Here is an 18,861-nt window from a genome sequence, read left to right as displayed (position 1 = left end):
ACAGGCAGACAGAGTGGTAGGCAGAAGCAGAGGGAGAAGCAGGCTCCCTGCCGAGCAAGGAGCCTCATGTGGGACTTGATCCCCGAATGCTGGGATCATGACCTGAGCCGAAAGCAGCTGCTTAACCAACTGAGCCACCCAGGCGTCCCAAAATTTTTATTTTAAAATATCTCTAAAGATTGTGTCCTCTTGGAACAGGAAAAGCAGCAGAATTTTTTTTATGTTTAACTACGCAGTATTCAATCATATGTGGGTCATAATGATATATATTACATTTAAATAAATGATATAACAATAATTATGCAAAACAGTAAAGTGATGGAAGAATAGCCCCTGTCTGAAATATGAATGAATGTGGTAAAATCCCATATTTACTCAGCAATTAACACTTTGCTTTAAATAATACAGTGCTGATCTTCTGTTTTGAAAATAATATACCGATGAATTTATTGTATACTTGGTTTTGCATTAACAAACATGCTGTGCTAACATATCCATATATTGCTTATAGGCTTGTTTCTCTTATTCAGTCCCACATGGAAGATAAAGATCATAATACTTCTCTGCTTATCAGTCCTCAGGTACACACACACACACACACACACACACACACACACACACATATATATTTTTTCCAGGTGACCAGAAATACTCATAAAGGTGATGTTTTTCTCATTTATCCTGAAACATTACCTCTCACATTCTGTATACATTCTCTCTCTAGCTTCGATGACTATTCTGCAAGGTTAATCGGAAAGACGCCAAGACCTCCATTTTGCATACAAGATAAATGAACCAAGTATTTCAATGAAGTCTAGGATACAGAACTTCAGTTGCTTAGTCCAGCATACCTGTAACTGCAACACAAATAGAAAAATAGCCTGAAGTTGGTAGATCAAATAGAAATATCCTCACCTAAGCATTAAATCTAATACATTTCATATATACATCTTTAAGGTATACAGACTAGGACAGGGTCAGAGCTGTCATATTGCATTACATGGTAGAAAATAATAATGCAGAAGACTCGTTGATTTATCGAATCTTCAAATATAGGGAGTGTATTGCAACATGCCAGGCACTATTTAGGGATGAAGTCTTAGTGGTAAACAAGTCTGACTCTGTTTCAAAGATAATCTTCTTTTGTAATTTCCTGCCTTTATTATTTCAATTGGAAAAGAATCTATTCTCATATTCAATTATTTCTGGTATATAAGCTTAACTCAAAGGTCCAGCTAACTAGGAAATCAAAGGGACCCTATTAGGCCTTGGATGTGCACATGAATATGTTCTTGAGTAAATTAAAACAATAAAAAAAATGTATAACCTTGTCTGAGTAGAAAATCATATCAGAAGCAAACATATATACAAACACACAAAACAGCATTTTTGGCTCTGGTGGCTGCCCAGGTCAGCACACAGTTAATCTCTCCCATGAAAAAATATTCACCCTAACCTTGGAAGATTTGCTGCTTCTTGAAGAGGCTGCTTTTTGAAGGTGGGTTAGGCGCAATCTTTCTGCTCACTACATAAACAGAAACAGAACAGACGTATGTATAGCAACGTAGCAAACCCAAATGTCAGTTTTCAAGTACAAAGACTTTCTGCAACCTCAGGCATCCAACCTTCCAAAGGTGCCAGTTTTGTTCCCCCTCCCTGCTGTGCTCTGAGAAGGAGAGGCACCACAGGGATCAAAATTAAAACACTTAATTACTTTACGCGTTAAATGCAAACTATCTGTGGAAAACAGCAGGCCAATCTTTTTTCCTATGCACTCAACAGAAGGCTCTTTGGTCCCCGGACAACTCCACTAATCATGTGTGTTTAAATACTTTTCAATCGTCTTGCATTCTCCCTACAAACATCTTTACCCTCTCTTGGAAAGGCCTATACACTTGGTTACTATTTAACCACTTATCTATTGAAGTAAATGCCTGAGAATTAAAGCTCCCTGGAGCTGGCTGATGAGCTTTCACATAGAGTAAGTGTTGTAAGACATCTGGAAATAAAGGCTAAGGGGAAAAGAAGGCTAGAATGAGTTTCCAAAGGCACTTCTTGGAATTTGCAGAATTGCCATTATAAAATGAAGTATTTTCAGTGGAATCAAATTTATATTTCATTGATAACATTAAAATCATCAGGAAATCTTGATCATCTATCCCAGTGTCATTAGCAGAGAATGACATTGGGATAAATATCTTAAAGGCTTAAAATAGACCATGATAACTGTAGAAAAACAACTGAGAAAAATTCTCCAAATATATTATAGATTTTAAATTTGCATATTTCAATTGCTCATTATTCTTTTGTCTTTTTTTGTTTAAAGTTAGCACACTGTTTGTTTTCTGAGCATTTCAACATTTGTTTTGTAAGTGCTTTTATACTTACAGCAGTGATTTGAGTCAGAAAATAGCAATTATCTCAGTTTTGCAAATAAGGAAAATGTACAGAAGTTGTCCTGGCTCTCACTTGAGGTCACACAATTAATTAGTGCAGAACTCAAAGTAGAATACAGATTTTTAAAAACCCCTAGCCTAAGACTTTATTAGAGTGAGTGGCTTCTTGAACATGTATTTATACAGTCATTATAAAAATATATATTAAGTGAAAATATGTAAAATTGACTTCCTAGAGCTTGGGAAAAGACTCCTAGGTAATTTGAAAAGAGTCTTATGAGAAGGAAATTTGTTCAGATTATATGAACTATATGTGTAAATTGAGACACATTAACCACATACCAAAATCACCAATCAAACACAGTATGTAGGTCGGAGAAGTCCAGGATGGTTGGAAAGGCAAGACAAAAATGGAATGAAATGTGGGAGACAATGTGCTCCTTCCACACTCCTGAACTTAACTTTCTTTCCCAAATTGTCTCTGATTGCTGTAATTTATGGTGACAAGGGTCAGTAAAAAAGCATCAAAGATCACAGTACAAAGGTGAAGTGATTCACCCTGCTTTTAAAATCTTAGTACAGAACTCTGAAATCTTCTAATTAAAGAACCAAGATAGACATCTACTCGACCTTTACTTTGACATCTTTAAATTTAAAGCAATTCAACTCCCTCCTACACTCAGGTTAATTTTCACTAGAAGAAATGATTTTGACAGTTTCAGAAACTCAGATTAAGCTCATATAAGGAAAAAAAGGATAAAATTATCTCTTTTACTAATAGACGTATCCTCCAAGATGAGATTTCCTGAAAGCTCTAGGACTGGCCAGGATAGGCCAGAGCATAATGTGCATCCAGGAGTTCAAAATTAGGCCTGGAGTCGGAAGTGTGGGTGTAGCCCATCCCCACCAACACCTAGCCACACTATGAATTGTCCCTATGATCTTGAGAGAAACACATAAACATCTCTGAAAGGTGATTCCTTTTGCTGATTTAGGGATTTATGATGTTGGTAGTGGGTTGAGTGGTGGCCTCCCAAAGGATATGTCCTTGTGCTGATCCCCAGAATCTGTGAATGATACCCGAAAGGGGTGTTTTGGTACCTTATGATACCTGAAGAGGGTCTTTTCAGATCTAATTTACCCAAGGATCTTGAGATGAGATCTCCTTGGAATATCTGGGTGGACACTAACTCTAACGACAAGTCTCCTTATAAGAGACAGAAAGAGGAGAGACACACAACAGAGGGGCAGATTGTGTGACAAGAAAAAGAAAAGACCAGAGGTCATAGGGTTACAAACCAAGGAGCACCATAAGCTGAAAGAGACAAGGAGTGGATTGTCCCCTAGAGCTTTCGGAGGGAATAAGACACTGCTAATATCTTGACCTCTGACCTCTAGAACTGGAAGAAAATAAACTTCTGTTTTTAGTCAACAAGTTTATGGTAATTTGCTAAATAACCACGGGGAACTAATAGAACATTAAATGAAGTAATTGCAAAGAACATACTTAGTGTATGACCTAGAACTTAAGATGGTTTGGTAAATGGAGGTGGTTATATAAAGCCTGAGAAGTACATAGAGCCTAAAACTATTGCCAAGGGATGTGTGCACTTGGGAGCACTTTCTTTTTTTTTTTTTTTTAAAGATTTTATTTATTCATTTGACACAGAGAGATCACAAGTAGGCAGAGAGGCAGGCAGAGAGAGAGAGAGAGGAGGAAGCAGGCTCCCCGCGGAGCAGAGAACCCGATGCGGGACTCGATCCCAGGACCCTGAGATCATGACCTGAGCCGAAGGCAGCGGCTTAACCCACTGAGCCACCCAGGCGCCCACTGGGAGCACTTTCTGTTTGTCAAGTATGCATTCTATAGTTTCTCCATCTAGCTATAACAAAAGTAGATATTATCATTTCTTTTAGCAGAGAAGGAGCTTAAGACTCAGAAATGTGAAATGGCTTGCCCAGCTTCTTTTTTTTTTTTTTTAATTTAAAAATTTTTTTAACTAACAAAAAATGTATTATTAGCCCCAGGGGTACAGGTCTGTGAGCTTGCTCAGCTTCTTATAAAAAGGAGGAGCATCAAGATTAACTCAGGCCTATCTGAAAAAAACGTTTCCTGTCTTTTCCATGCTGCTTTTGTAAGATACATTGTGCTGGACTGGTGAGGGGATTCGGGGGAGATATGAAGCTAAGGCCGGGAGTTCTGGGTAATAAGTTTGTCAGCCTTACTGGTGATGGCACCGTGGAAAAATCAAGCAGTGAAGCAATGGAACAGATAATGGGAGGTGTAGACGAAGGTGAGGAACTTGGAAAGAGACCAAATGTGAAACTGGCAAATGTTTCCTAAACTAATTGCAATCTTGTTCATTGGAGGTAGGAAATGGGTGTTGGTAAATTGTATAAGATGTTAAACGTTTCAACACTGTCCCAGGGCAGAATTCTAAAATGGCCCCCAAGATTTCTGTCCCTTGGTGTACTTGGCTATTATAAGCCCACCTTGGAATATGGGTGGGAACTGTGACTATGATGGGATGTCCTTATTATGATTACTGCACTTTATATGGCAAAAGTAAATGGATTTTACAGATGTGATTAAGGTCCCAAATAAGTCCATCAAAAGAGAGATTATCTTTTGTAGACATAATAAATCAGATGAAAGACTTCAAAGGAGCAACTAGGTCCTTTCTGAGGTTAGAAAGAGATTTTCTTGCTGCTCTTGAAGAAGCAAACAGTCATAGTGTGCATTGCCTTTGGAGAAGGTGCATGGGGTTGCGAGTGGCCTCTGTGAGCTGAAGTCACCCCAGCCAATAGTCAGCTATAAAACATGTACCTCAAACCCACATTGATAAAGGGGTAAATTTTATCAACAACCTGAGTAAGCCTAGAAGCAAATCCCTTCCTAATCAAGCTTCTGATATGAATACAGCTTTGTGAGAGCTTGAGCAGAGGACTCAGTCTAGCTGTGCCTGGACTTCTGACACATAGCCCCTGTGGAGAGAATAAATGTGTGCAGTTTCAAGGCAGTAAAGGTGTGGTCATTTATCACACAGCAATAAAAAACTGATACAGACACCTCTAAAGATCACTCTTTTGGTTTAATTACATAATTTATATGAAAAAAAATTACTACTATGCTACAAACTAGTCTAGACCTTGCAGGGTTTACCGATAGTGCTGCACACTTAGGTTTTGACACTCTGTTTTGGTCTCAAAAATGTCCATCCCCTGTTTTCATACCCTCACTATACATCCTTCTACCCACTGAACATATTATTAACACCATCAACTGTGAGCCGTGAAATCTGAATGCCACCTTTGTACACACATGTGCATATACACATACATAAACACATAGCAGACACATACATGAACACACATACCTCTCTGCACACACACACAGAGACATACATGAACTCAACCCATTACACTACATCTGCAAACACACAATGCATACACACAAACTTGCATCATTTCAGCCTGATAACATGTGCTATGCCTTTTTTACTTGCATGAAAGCCATGTCGGTCCTTACTTTATTTCTGTTTCTCTTTAGTGCTTAAAACACACTTATGCCCAAATGTACTCCTACAGTTGTATAGTAATGTACTTTTAACATTTTTATCACATAATAAAATATCATGGTGACAGTACTTTAATGTTCAGCTGCTGCATTATTAATAAGAGAGGTTTTGCCTTTCCAGAAGCATCCTGAATTTGTTGTGATCCACAGTTATTATAGCCCAATAAATATGATGTGGGTCATATTGGAAATGCAAAGAATTTGGTGAACTCTGAATATATTAGGTGCACTTTGAACCATTTACTGCCACAATTGCAGTAATGTTATTTCAAAAGAAGCATTTTAGATCTTCAAAGCAAATCTTTTTAACATCATAAATGGTTACCCTCTCTTGCAGTAAAAATAACAGATTTATTGGCAAAGGTTGTCACTTGTTAATTTCATATTTTAATTTTCCAAACTCTGGTAGTTGAATACAGAATGACATAGTTTAAGCATAAAGTAATTATTTAAAGCTCAGCATATTAATGTGATCCAAATAGTTTTTTATGGTTCAGCTAGATTAATTTGTCAAGGTGGGACCAAAAATCTTTATTTCTCTGGATGAAATTAATATTTTGATATATTTTTTATATGATGGGCTAAAGTATCACTGAATAAAGATGATAAGTTAGTTTCGATTTACAAATGTATTTTAAACAAGTAATTCACAAAGTAATGAAACACAAATCCATACATGATGCCAATAAAAATAATGTAAAAAGACTAATAGTACAAAAATTTTCCTAATCAATACATAAAATAATATTTGGAAGTGTTATTAACAAACAAAAGCGAAGGTGTGAATAACTAAAAGCAATCAGTCTTTTATTATCAATTTAGCAAATATTTTCAAGGATTATAATAATAAGTTTTGTCATGGAAATAATGAAATGGGCAACCTATCTGAAAGTGTGTATCAGTATAATTCAGAAACCTGGAAAATATATATACCTTTGATACAGTTATTCCAATTTTTACTTGTAATTATAATTTCCAGAAGATAATGCAACAAAGTTACAAAATCTTAAAAGCAGAAAAGGACATGATAATTCAATCCAATCAATTTATTTTAAAAAATTAATGATGATAATCTGTTTTAAATAGGACATAATTCAATACATACTATGTCATTCTCACAAAGATAACTAATTGGTGATATATAGGCATATGTTTATTTAATGTAAACAGTCATGATGAGCAATTTCTCTGACATCAGCTATAGCAACTTTCCTAGATGATTTTATGCTCAGTTCGGTTATACATTTTCCATTTTTAAAATTCATCTTCATTTTTTCTAAATATAAATATAATACTTGTTCCCTGTAGAAAACTTGCAGAAAACTTCTCCAAAGAGAAAAAGTACAAAATGAAAGAAATAAAACTTGTTCTCTTAATTTTAAATGACCTTTGGACTATGAAATTCATAAATATTTTTCTACTGATTTGGAACTTTTTAAAAAATTCTAACATTGGGTATATTATATAAAAAAATAACTCCTAGATCTTTTAAAATAATATCCCATAGTTTCTCTTGGCCTGTTCAGGTAAATATTTGACAACTGAATAGATACAGGAATTTTAAGCTATGATTCAGTGACTCCTTTTCAAACTTTTCAAAGGATTCTAGCTGTGGCTAGTATTTCATGATAAACTTACTATAGAATTAAGTCTCTTGTTTCTATATATCTCCAGCACCCTTATCACATATTAAATTTGAGATGAGGGATATTTTTTCTGAATTTCAGTTTTTTTCTGATCTCCCAAATGTCATTATTATTAGACTTACAGGAAGATAATTTGAGAATTCCATTTAAAATTGACCTTGGTCAATTAATCTTTGACAAAAGAGGCAAGAACATCCAATGGAAAAAACCAGTCTCTTATTAAATGGTATTGGGAAAACTAGACAACATGCCAAAGAATGAAACTGTACCACTTTCTTACACCATACACAAAAATAAACCCAAAAGGGATTAGGGGCATAAATGTGAGAACTGAGACCATAAAAATTCTAGAAGAAAGTGCAGGCAGTAATTTCTCTGACATCAGCTGTAGCAACATTTTTCTAGACATGTCTCTTGTGGCAAGGGAAATAAAAGCAATAATAAACCACTGGGACTACATCAAAATAAAAAGCTTCTGCACAGCAAAGGAAAGCAATCAACAAAACAAAGGACAATCTACTGAATGGGAGAAAATAGTTGCAAATGACATATCCAATAAAGGGTTAGTATGCAAAATATCTAAAAACATAAAATTCAATACTCAAAAAACAATCCATTTTAAAGATGGGCAGACATGAGCAGACATTTCTGCAAAGAAGATAAACAGGTGGCCAGTGTACCTGAAAAGATGCTCAAATCACTGATCATCAGGAAGATGCAAATCAAAACCACAATGAGATATCACCTCACACCTATCAGAATGGCTAAAATCAAAAACACAAGAAACAAGTGTTGGCGAGGATGTGGAGAAAAAGGAACTCTCTTGCAGTTGGTGGGAATACAAACTGGGACACCCACTCTGGAAAATGGTAGGAATGTTCCTCAAAACATTAAAAATAGAACTACTGTATGACTTAGTAACTAGTCACTAATAACTAGTCACTTAGTAACTTAGTCACTACTGGATATTTACCCAAAGAATATGAAAAAACCAATTCAAAAGGATATATGCACCCTTATGTTTATTGCTGTGTTATTTACAATAGTCAGACTATGGAAGCAGCCCAAGTGTCCATTGATAGAAGAATGGATAATGAGATATGGTATGTCTGTGTGTATATGTACACACACACACACACACACACACACACACACACACACACATATATACATACAATGGAATATTAGCCATGAAAAAGAATGAAATCTTACCATTTGCAGAGGCATGGATAAACCTAGAGAGTATAATGCTAAGGGAAATAAGTCAGAAACAGACAAATACCATTTGACTTCACTCATATGTGGAATTTAAGAAACAAAATAAATGAACAAAGGAAAAACAGAGAGAGAAAATCCAAAAAATACGGACTCTTAACTATATGGAACAAACTGATGGTTACCGGGTGGGGAATGGGTGAAATGGTGATGGAGTTTAAGAGTACGCTTATCATGATGAGCACTGAGTAATGTATAGAATTGTTGAATCACTATATTGTACACCTGAAACTAATATAACACTGTATTTCATTATATCGGAATTAAAATGCAAGACTTAATAAAAAATTGACCTTGAGAGGTTGCCAGTATAAAATTAGTTCCCCCTCTTCCCATCCTCCCTCCTCCCCCCTTCTCTTCTGTTTCCTTTCTTGGTTCTCTTTCTTCTCTTTCCTTCCCTCCCTCTTCCTTTTTTTATGTATTCAACCAGTATGTATTCGACAGATACAACGAGCCAAACACTGTGTGAGACAGAAGGGATACAATTGTGAGCAAGATAGTTTTGTATCTGTCCTCCCAGAGCTTAGCATCCAGGAACTGAAATACTTCAAACAAGCATTTACAGTAAGATATGCTAAGTGATACTGTAAAGAAAGAACACAGGTTTAGGGAAATGCCCAGCAGCAGCCCCAAACACAGTTGCTGGCAAAGAGTATTGCTCAGGGAAGAGTTCTAGAAGTGGAGATTCGTCTGAGACCCAATCATTAAATATTAGAGAGGTAGTATTTCCAACTCTATAAGAATGGAGGCAATTATTTATCTACTTCTGTAGACTGCTGGATCCTCTTTGTATGTCTGTTACCCACCAAAGTGCCTGGCATAGGTGTTTAATAAATATTTGATTAATTAATGCAGATATATCAATAAGTTAATAGTATATATATCAAATACAATTTGATACTTGAATTTATAAATTAAATAATTTAAAAAGCATGGATTTCAAGAAATACTAATACTCCCATATCTCCACTGCTAATCTTAGATTCTCTATTTTTTATTTTGTTATTTGTTATGCTTCTCCTATTTTTTATTCATTTTTAATGCTTTGGCCTGATAGGTCAACTCATATGGTATATATTTGATTTTAACTTTCTGCCAGTATAATTGATAAAAGCTCCCATACTTGTTCAAAGTTTAATGACTTATTTTTGGTTATAATCTTATAAAAATATGAACTTATAAATCTTCTGAGGTAATATTTGCCCTTTACTTTTGCTTATAGGGATATTAGTCCTAAAAGTCAGCAAAAAGAGACAAACTGCCAAAATGTTTGGAGTATTAAAAGATTACCTTTGGTATTGTTTTTAAAAACCTGAATATTAAGTTCTGCATGCATATGGAACAAATTTATACACAAATTTATACTGCTTTCACTAGAGACCATTTAATTAAAGAAGAATGAAAATTACTTAAAAACTTATTCAAAATTCATTTGGTAATATGAGGGTATAAAACACATGGAGTTACTAGACTCATAAATTCATAAATAAAGGAAGTAAATTAGAAAATAGCAGTGCTAATTTGATATAAAACACCAAATCAGTGGGGCATCTAAAAATGTCATTCAAAGTTGGAATATAGTTAAGAAAATGAGCTTTAAGATCTCATTAGGAACTAAGCCCAATAAAATCTCATAAGTTTTTTAGTGCTTAGGGTGACTATTGGAAATTTGCTTATATTAGTTCAACTTGGTCTTGAGTATCTCATTTTCTTGTTATTACATATTCTCAATTATCTGAGAATTTAAATGCAGGAAAAGGAACAGTAAAGAATGCTAAAGGTAGAAGTAGATCATAATTTCATAAATACTATCATACATTGTTTTTTGAAAACCAAATAATTTTTTGAAAGCCTCAGAGGCAAAAATCTATAGTTTATATCAAAATTTGAAGGAGAGGAAACTTAATTTAGTTTGCTCCAAAAGTCAAGCCTGATTTTTCAAAAGAAACAAATTTATTCTTCAAAATACCAAATATAAATACACACACAAACACAGCCCCCTTCACAAAAAATATGGGACATCATATTTTAGAAAATAAAAATATGTCCTAAATTATATTTTTCTATTTTATTTTATTTTATTTTATTTTATTTTATTTTATTTTATTTCTTTTCAGTGTTCCAGAATTCATTGTTTATGCACCACACCCAGTGCTCCACTTAATACGTGCCCTCCAAAATACCCACCACCAGGCTCACCCAAGCCCCCACCCCCCCAAAACCTTCAGTTTGTTTCTCTGAGTCCACAGTCTCATGGTTCGTCTCCCCCTCCAATTTCCCCCAACTCACTTCTCCTCTCCATCTCTTAGTGTCCTTATGCTCCACAAGTAAGTGAAACCATATGATAATTGACTCTCTCTGCTTGGCTTATTTCACTCAGCACAATCTCTTCCAGTCCCGTCCATGTTGATAAAAAAGTTGGGTATTCATCCTTTCTGATGGAGGCATAATACTCCATTATATATATGGACCATATCTTCTTTATCCATTTGTCAGTTGAAGGGCATCTTAGTTCTCTTAACAGTTTGGCGACTGTGACCATTGCTATGGTTTCCTTTTAAGAAATTGTTTGATCATAGTGGAACTTTTCAGGAAGGGTTTTATCTTGGATTTGTGAAGTTTACCAGTTCTCATTTTTGTGCAATTTTAAATAGGACACTGAACTGTAATAGCTCAATTTAAAGAACATGAATTAATACCTTACCTAGAAATGGTGTATTAAATGCAGGTGGAAATAGTCAATTAAATCAGTGTTTCTAATACTCTTATCTCATTTGTGTCATTTGGTAAAATTCACAGAACCTGGTAACTTGAGTAAAAATGCAAAGGGGATGGAAAGATACATAGAGGCATATTACAAAGAGGCATATTACAATCTATAAATTTTTTTTACCCCAAAAATGCACAACTTCAAGTATCCTTTCCACATGTGGAAAAGAGTGTATTGTGTAGAGGAAACAAATCGGAAAAGAAGGTAAAGAAAATGGGCATTGGGAGGCTATATTGGGATAATTCTCCCATATTATTTGCTATCAAATGTATTTTCAGAGCTTCTCACCAAAGGGGGTCAGAAATGGGTGCTATGCACTAAGTGAATGGATATTTCCAATATAGTAATTTGGAGTCCTAGCACAACCATTATAGGACAAGGGATAGTTAAGTAGTCCCATTGTTTAGAATCTGTGCACTGATGGAAGAAGAAAGGGACAGGAGGAAGAAAGATTAGAAACTCAAATTGATCTGATGCCATGAGGTTCAATTACCCCTACATGGGAAGTGCAAGGGCAAGCTTTTGGGTTTCACTTGGATAAAGGAGTAGCAAACTAAGGCAATTTCAGTTTACAATTTTTCTCAATTAAAAAAAATTACAATGTTTTATTTTGCTAATTTGTTATTTAAATGATGGTATATTCATTTCATTTACTAATATTAAAAAGCTACTTTCTCTACATGTATTATCACCTTAAACTTGAAGATTGAGGAAGTTTGAACTGCCATCAGAGCTGGTACAACCATGGCGAAACCTAACCCTAATCATAACCCTAACTGTAATCCTAACCCTAACCCTAACTGGTTAAAGGTTAAAGACTGAAAAATGGAAAGTGAAATTTCATTCTCCAATCTCTTTCTAAACTCAAATTCCTACACAATGAGATATATCCCTAAGGCATGATAGGAAAAGCAGCAACTTACTCTTTAGAATAAAGAGAAGACTTGCTACTTGCAGATTTCAGTTTATCTCCTTTCATAATAATTTAATGCACTTACAACAAATTGAAGTAATTAGATTTTAAGACTTTAATTTGTCAGCCATAGCAATTTATAATTCTTAGTAGCAAGGATCCAGTCACTGATATGTATCAAAAGTATCCTTTTGGTATCAGGGGAAGGGGCTGATGTTCTTGATAAGAGTAATTTTGCCATAACGGAGAGATCAAATGACAAAGATAACCTTGAGTTAAATGTCATTCAGCAAGACAGTGGAACTGATGCACCTATACAAGGACATGGTAGGCAGTTGCACTGGTTATTCTTTTGTTGAACAATTGGTTAGCTTTATAGTCTGGAAAAAGAGATAGTTAACAATTTTATTTTGGTGAACTAGATTTGGTCCTGAATTCACTACTTCACTTTGTAGTTGTAGATTTGACCCAAAGTTGAGTATTTTATCTAATAAGTATAAAATGCTAGCTGTATCTTTGAATATGGTTGATGAATTAATCTTCTCACAAATTGTTGAAGATTAAATTTTGCTGTAATTTAGCTTTTGAAAGGTTTGAGCAATTGTAGACTTCCCCACATTTTTCTGACACAGTATATCCATCAGTGAAATATGGCCATTGTCTTATACTGAACCATGACAATACAATGTATCTTCCAATCTAGAACAAGTTTGAAAGTAAACAAGGTACTATTAATTTCATTAGGATACCAGACATAAGCCCAAACTATTTTAGACCCATAATGGGGGCATCATAATTATGACAGACCTGTTTTCCATGAAAATATTTTATGCTGGAGTAGAAATAATCAGAAATTTTATGTGACTGTGAGGTTAATTTTACTTTGGCTTTCAAATGAAACTCAATTTATGGAACAAATAGTGTCTTGAAAAATGTTCCTAGGTTTTAATTTATGAGCATTATATTTGTTTCTGTTTTCAATTCTTCAAATTCATTTCCATTTCTTATTTTAAAACCTTCCATATTTAATTATCCACTGTATATTGAGATTTTAGGTGATACTAACATATACTTTATATTTAATTTCCAATACAGAATAGAAAAATTGCCAACAAATTCATCAGTTCTGTTGGTGTATCAGTTGGTGATTTTGAGGGCATTATGTCTGAGTAGATATTGAATGTTGTCATTTAGCTACATTGGTTAAATTGTGTAGAATTTTGGGGGGGGACATAGGTTTATAATAAAGAAAATAATAAATTCTGCTTTTATATAACAATTTATGCCAGATCACTTGAGAATTTTAATAGAGTTATGCTTTAAAAGAAACTATATCTTGCTGTCCAGTCAGTTTTGCTCCAGAAAGGATGATAAGTTTACTAGATTACAGAAATAGAGCTACAACTTTTAGACTAATTATACAATGTTAGAGAGTTGACTTTGCAGACCTACTTAAACAAGATTCTCTGGTGGAGATTCTGTGTTACTATTCTCCTAAATATGAACGAGTTTTGACTTATATTTCTATTCGTTATGGTACCTTGTGCATACAAAACCTTTTAAAATATATGCAGACTGAAAAGTAATTATTTTAATGTCTTACCTCTTGAACCAAATTCCAAATTCTGAAAGAAATAACTCAGGTAGAACTGAGATGGAATTTAGGTAACTGTTGACCTTTTTATAGTTTTTTTTTTCCTCATTCCTCTTATGAGATTCAAGCCCTTCCATGTAATTATCCGATCAGACTTAATGCAGAGAGATATCTATATAGACGTTCCTAACGTCTTGTAATCTCCTAACGTTTTGTAATCTCCAGAAGGAGTTGTCAATCAACTAGAAAGATCAAAGAGTGGAAACAGGAATCTTTTTTTTTTTTTTTTTTAAGAAAGAAGAGATTCTGAGAATCATGAAAAACTGGATAGTTTATGTTTAACATTGTATTTTAAAATCTTAAGAGAATATCTGAAACTAATATTACATTGTCTGGTTTTTTTTTTTTAAGGATTTTATTTACTCATTTGAGAGAGAGAGGGAGAGCTGGTGAGAAAGAAAATGAGCAGTGGGAAGGGGTAAAGGGAGAGGAAGAAGCAGACAACCAGCTGAGCTGGGAAGTTGATACAGAATTCGATCCCAGGACCCTGGGATCATGACCTGAGCCAAAGACAGACACTTAACTGACTGAGGCACCCAGGAATCCTGGTAACTAACTGGAACTTAAATGAAAACTTAAAAAAAAAAAATTATACTGTGAAAAAAATCTTAAAGGCAAAAGTCAAATTATCAAAAATAATACTTAAGATCTAATGAATATCAGAACCAAGAAAGTTATATATAATGAGAATGTACAGAAATGGCCTGGATCACAGTTGAAAATGCAATAGTTCACATTTGTTAAATATGTACCATGTGTATTACCTTTAAAATGTATTTTATTTTAATGGGAATGCTTCAGGATATCTTTGTCCTTATTTTACCCCTGTAGAAACAGAGGTTCAAAAAGTCAAAGGAGGGCACCTGGGTGGTTCAGTGGGTTTTAAGTCACTGTCTTCTGCTCAGATCATGATCTCAGGGTCCTGGGATCGAGTCCCACATCGGTCTCTCTGCTCAGCAGGGAGCCTGCTTCCCTCTCTCTCTCTCTGCCTGCCTCTCTGCCTACTTGTGATCTCTGTCTGTCAAATAAACAAATAAAATCTTAAAAAAAAAAAAAAAGTCAAAGGCGTTGCCTGCTAACTCAACTATTACGGGACAGAGAAGAGGTTCCAGCGAAGACCATGCAGATTATTGCCCAACTCGGCAGCCTTATAGGCCTAGGAATTATTGCGGAAAAATAAGATTCCTCCTCTACTGACTCTACTGTCCCAGTTTAGAGATGAAGAAATTGAGGAATGCAAAAGGCGAGGCCAGGATTCTCATTTCTTTATAACTCCAAACTCTGTTCCCCACCATGCCATATTACATGATGAAAGAACACCTGTTGTTTTTTATTAAAAATATTCAAGAGTAGCTAATAATGTTTCATTTTTGGCAGTGGAAAGAAAACACATATTTGGAAACTTGAAGGGCATAAATTTTCCAATGAAACTAGTGGTTTCTATACGTACTTGAAATTCTAAGGGGAAGAGTGACATATGAAACATTAAGGAATACAAAAAGTTAACATGTAATTGAGTACATCCCTCTGCCTGTGGCTTTTTTTGTTGTATCAAAGGACCATCATCAAGTGTTCTGAAACAAATCTAAGTAAAATGATTCCTTAATAGTTCTTTATATTAAAAAAAAAAAAAGTATGGCACACCAGGGTGGCTCAGTCAGTTGGGCGTCTGACTCTTGATTTTGGATCAGGTCATGATCTCAGGGTTGTGAGATCCAGCCCTGCTGTGGGATCCACACTCACTGTGGACTCTGCTTGAAATTCTGTAACCCTCCCCCTCCTTGTGTTCTCTCTCTTTCTCGTTCTCAATAAATAAATAAATAAATAACTTAAAGTAAACCACTAAAGTGAAGAAAATTATAATGTTGAGAAAAAAAATTTAAGATTTTATTTATTTATTTGACGCACAGAGCGAGATCACAAGTAGGCAGAGAGGCAGGCAGAGAGAGAGGAAGAAGCAGGCTCCCTGCTAAGCAGAGAGCCCGATGCGGGGCTCGATCCCAGGACCCTGGGATCATGACCTGAGCCAAAGGCAGAGGCTTAATCCACTGAGCCACACAGGCACCCAATGTTGAGAAAAATTTAACACCAGCTATTCTATGTGAAATCTAGAGATCAGACTTTGGGTCCTCAAAATTTCCATGCCATATTTTTTTGGAGAAGACTATGAGTCTCCTAATACTATGTCCTAGGTTTTCCTTCTTACTTTCTTCTTTCTTTCATCCTTGAGGTAGAATATAAGTAGTGGCTTACATGTTCAGTCTTTCGTTTTTGGTGGTGGTGGTTTGTTTTTGTTTCTATTTTATTTTTAATTGAAACTTTTTTAAAGAGAAATTTAATGTTCATAGAAAAATGGATGGGAGGGTACTGAGTATTTCCTGCCCATTTCCTGCCCTCTATAATCTATACCATTTTTAAGTATAATGCATAACTGCCACATCTCATTTCATCCTAAAAGCAATCTTGTGTGTCATGAGTAGTCTAGGCCTCTCAATGGAAAACCACGGTTTACACAGGTTGTTACCTGCCTAAATTCACAGAGCTCTTAAGTGGGTCCAGTATCACTTACTATAGTAGTGTTTTCTAAATGCTTATTAACTGGTTTTCAGGTGAAAAAAAGAAAAAAAGGGCCCTAATCTCTACCTGACAATTTCCTGGTGTAAATACTCCTATCATGACCAATTTCAGGCATCAACTCTGATGTCATTGAATCAGAGGAGAAGAAATGCTCTTAATCTGAAAATAGCAAATATACTAAGCTTTGCTAGCTATACACTGTCTGTTACAATTACTTAAACCCATCAGTATAGTACAAAAAAGTCATGGGCTAAACATAAATGAATACATGCAACTGCAAGTGTGTTTATGGATACTGAATTTCAAATTTCATATGGTTTTCAAATGTCACATAAGCTTATTTTTCTTTTGATTTTTTTCCAGCCATTTAAAAATGTAAAAAGCATTTTTAGCTTGTAAGATACATAAAATATAAAAACAGGCCACCGTCTGCAGATTCCTGGTCTAGACTGTAGATAATTGGTTAAATTGGAAGAGACTAAGCAGAGTGGCATTCCTAACTAGTCCAGACATACCCATGTCTATAGTTTCTTATGTCCTACCTGAGTCTTTTCAGCTTTGGGTCATCAGTTTCCATGGGCCTTTTGTCCCTCAAAACCCACCAGCTCTGGGGTGCCTGGGTGGTGCAATCAGTTAAGCGGCTACCTTTGGCTCAGGTCATGATCCCAGGGTCTTGGGATCAAGCCCCATATCGGGCTCCCCACTCAGCAGAGAGCCTGCTTCTCTCCCTCCCTCTGCCTGCCACTCTGCCTCCTTGTGATCTCTCTCTCTCATTTTGTGTCAAATAAATTAAAAAAAAAAAAAGACTCCACCTCTAAGATGCCTGCTTCCTTTGGTGACGTCTTCTTCCTCTTCATCTCTATGGACATTTCTTGTGCTGAGCTCTGTGTCTGTCAGTATGAAGTTTGCAGCATACATTGGTTTTAAAAATTTTAGGAACCAAAAGAAATACACTTTATATACTAAAGACACATAAAAACATACACAAAATAGCTGAAACAAGCATTTCACGAATCAGACTTTTTTTCCCATATCGTTTGCAATTACTGTTATCTTTTCTATTCTATTCATTTCCGTTCCATTCCATTCTCTTTTTAAAAATTTGTTCCTGGAGACTCATTAATGGGTCAAAATCTATAATTTGTAAAACCCTGATTTAATTAAAATGATTGACACCAAGTTGTGAATTCTCTATAAACTAGCCTGCCCCTATGGTCCCCTACACACACACACACACACACACCCCACACTCTGGGCTATTTGCAGTTGCTAAGAGGAGCCATTAGCCAAGTGAACTATAAGTTGTAGAAAGTATGTAAAAGGTTTTTCTGAGCAGGGATTTCTAAAACTCTGTTCCTATTCAAGGAATTGTTTGTTGGGTCAGTTCTTTCTCTTGTCAGTGACCCAGCATTCCCTCTCCATAAGCAAATATGCATCCTAGGGACTCATAATGACACGTTTTGGGGGCAATGCAGCTATGATATGCAAAACTCTATCCTGATTTGTAGAGGGTTCCAGCACAATATTTCTAAATTTGCATGTTTTATACTCATTACTTAGGTTTTTGTGATTTTTTTCCTGTTTCTCTACTCTTGTACAATACATCATCTACTTAGTTATAAACAAGGCAGCATGTGGATTAATCTGTCTACGAACACTGTTACTATTTTATGTTTTACTGAAAACATACATTTTTATCCTTCTGCTGATTACTGAGCATGCGCATAAAACAAACCAAATCAACATAAATCCAGCTTGAAAATATTATGTCAAAACATACATTGTACCAAAATGTTCTATGACTCCATCAGACCACCTCCTTTCTGTTATACATATCTTTTCTCTGATGGCAAGCATTAGGGAAATGTAACTTTCTGACTCAACCTGGGAAATATTAAGGAAGCAGTTTATAGTCTGATGAAAGTTTTAAATCACCTTTGAGAAAATGATTCTGACTTGAACTAGGAAGTTCCTATTCAAATCATACCTTAGCATAAGAACTATGTGACCGTTAGCATATTTATTTTATAGGTCCAGTTTTTTACTCTGTAAA

This window comes from Mustela erminea, chromosome 3, assembly GCF_009829155.1.
Source record: "Mustela erminea isolate mMusErm1 chromosome 3, mMusErm1.Pri, whole genome shotgun sequence".
NCBI classification, from domain to species: domain Eukaryota; kingdom Metazoa; phylum Chordata; class Mammalia; order Carnivora; family Mustelidae; genus Mustela; species Mustela erminea.
Note: the sequence above shows the minus strand (reverse complement) of the source record.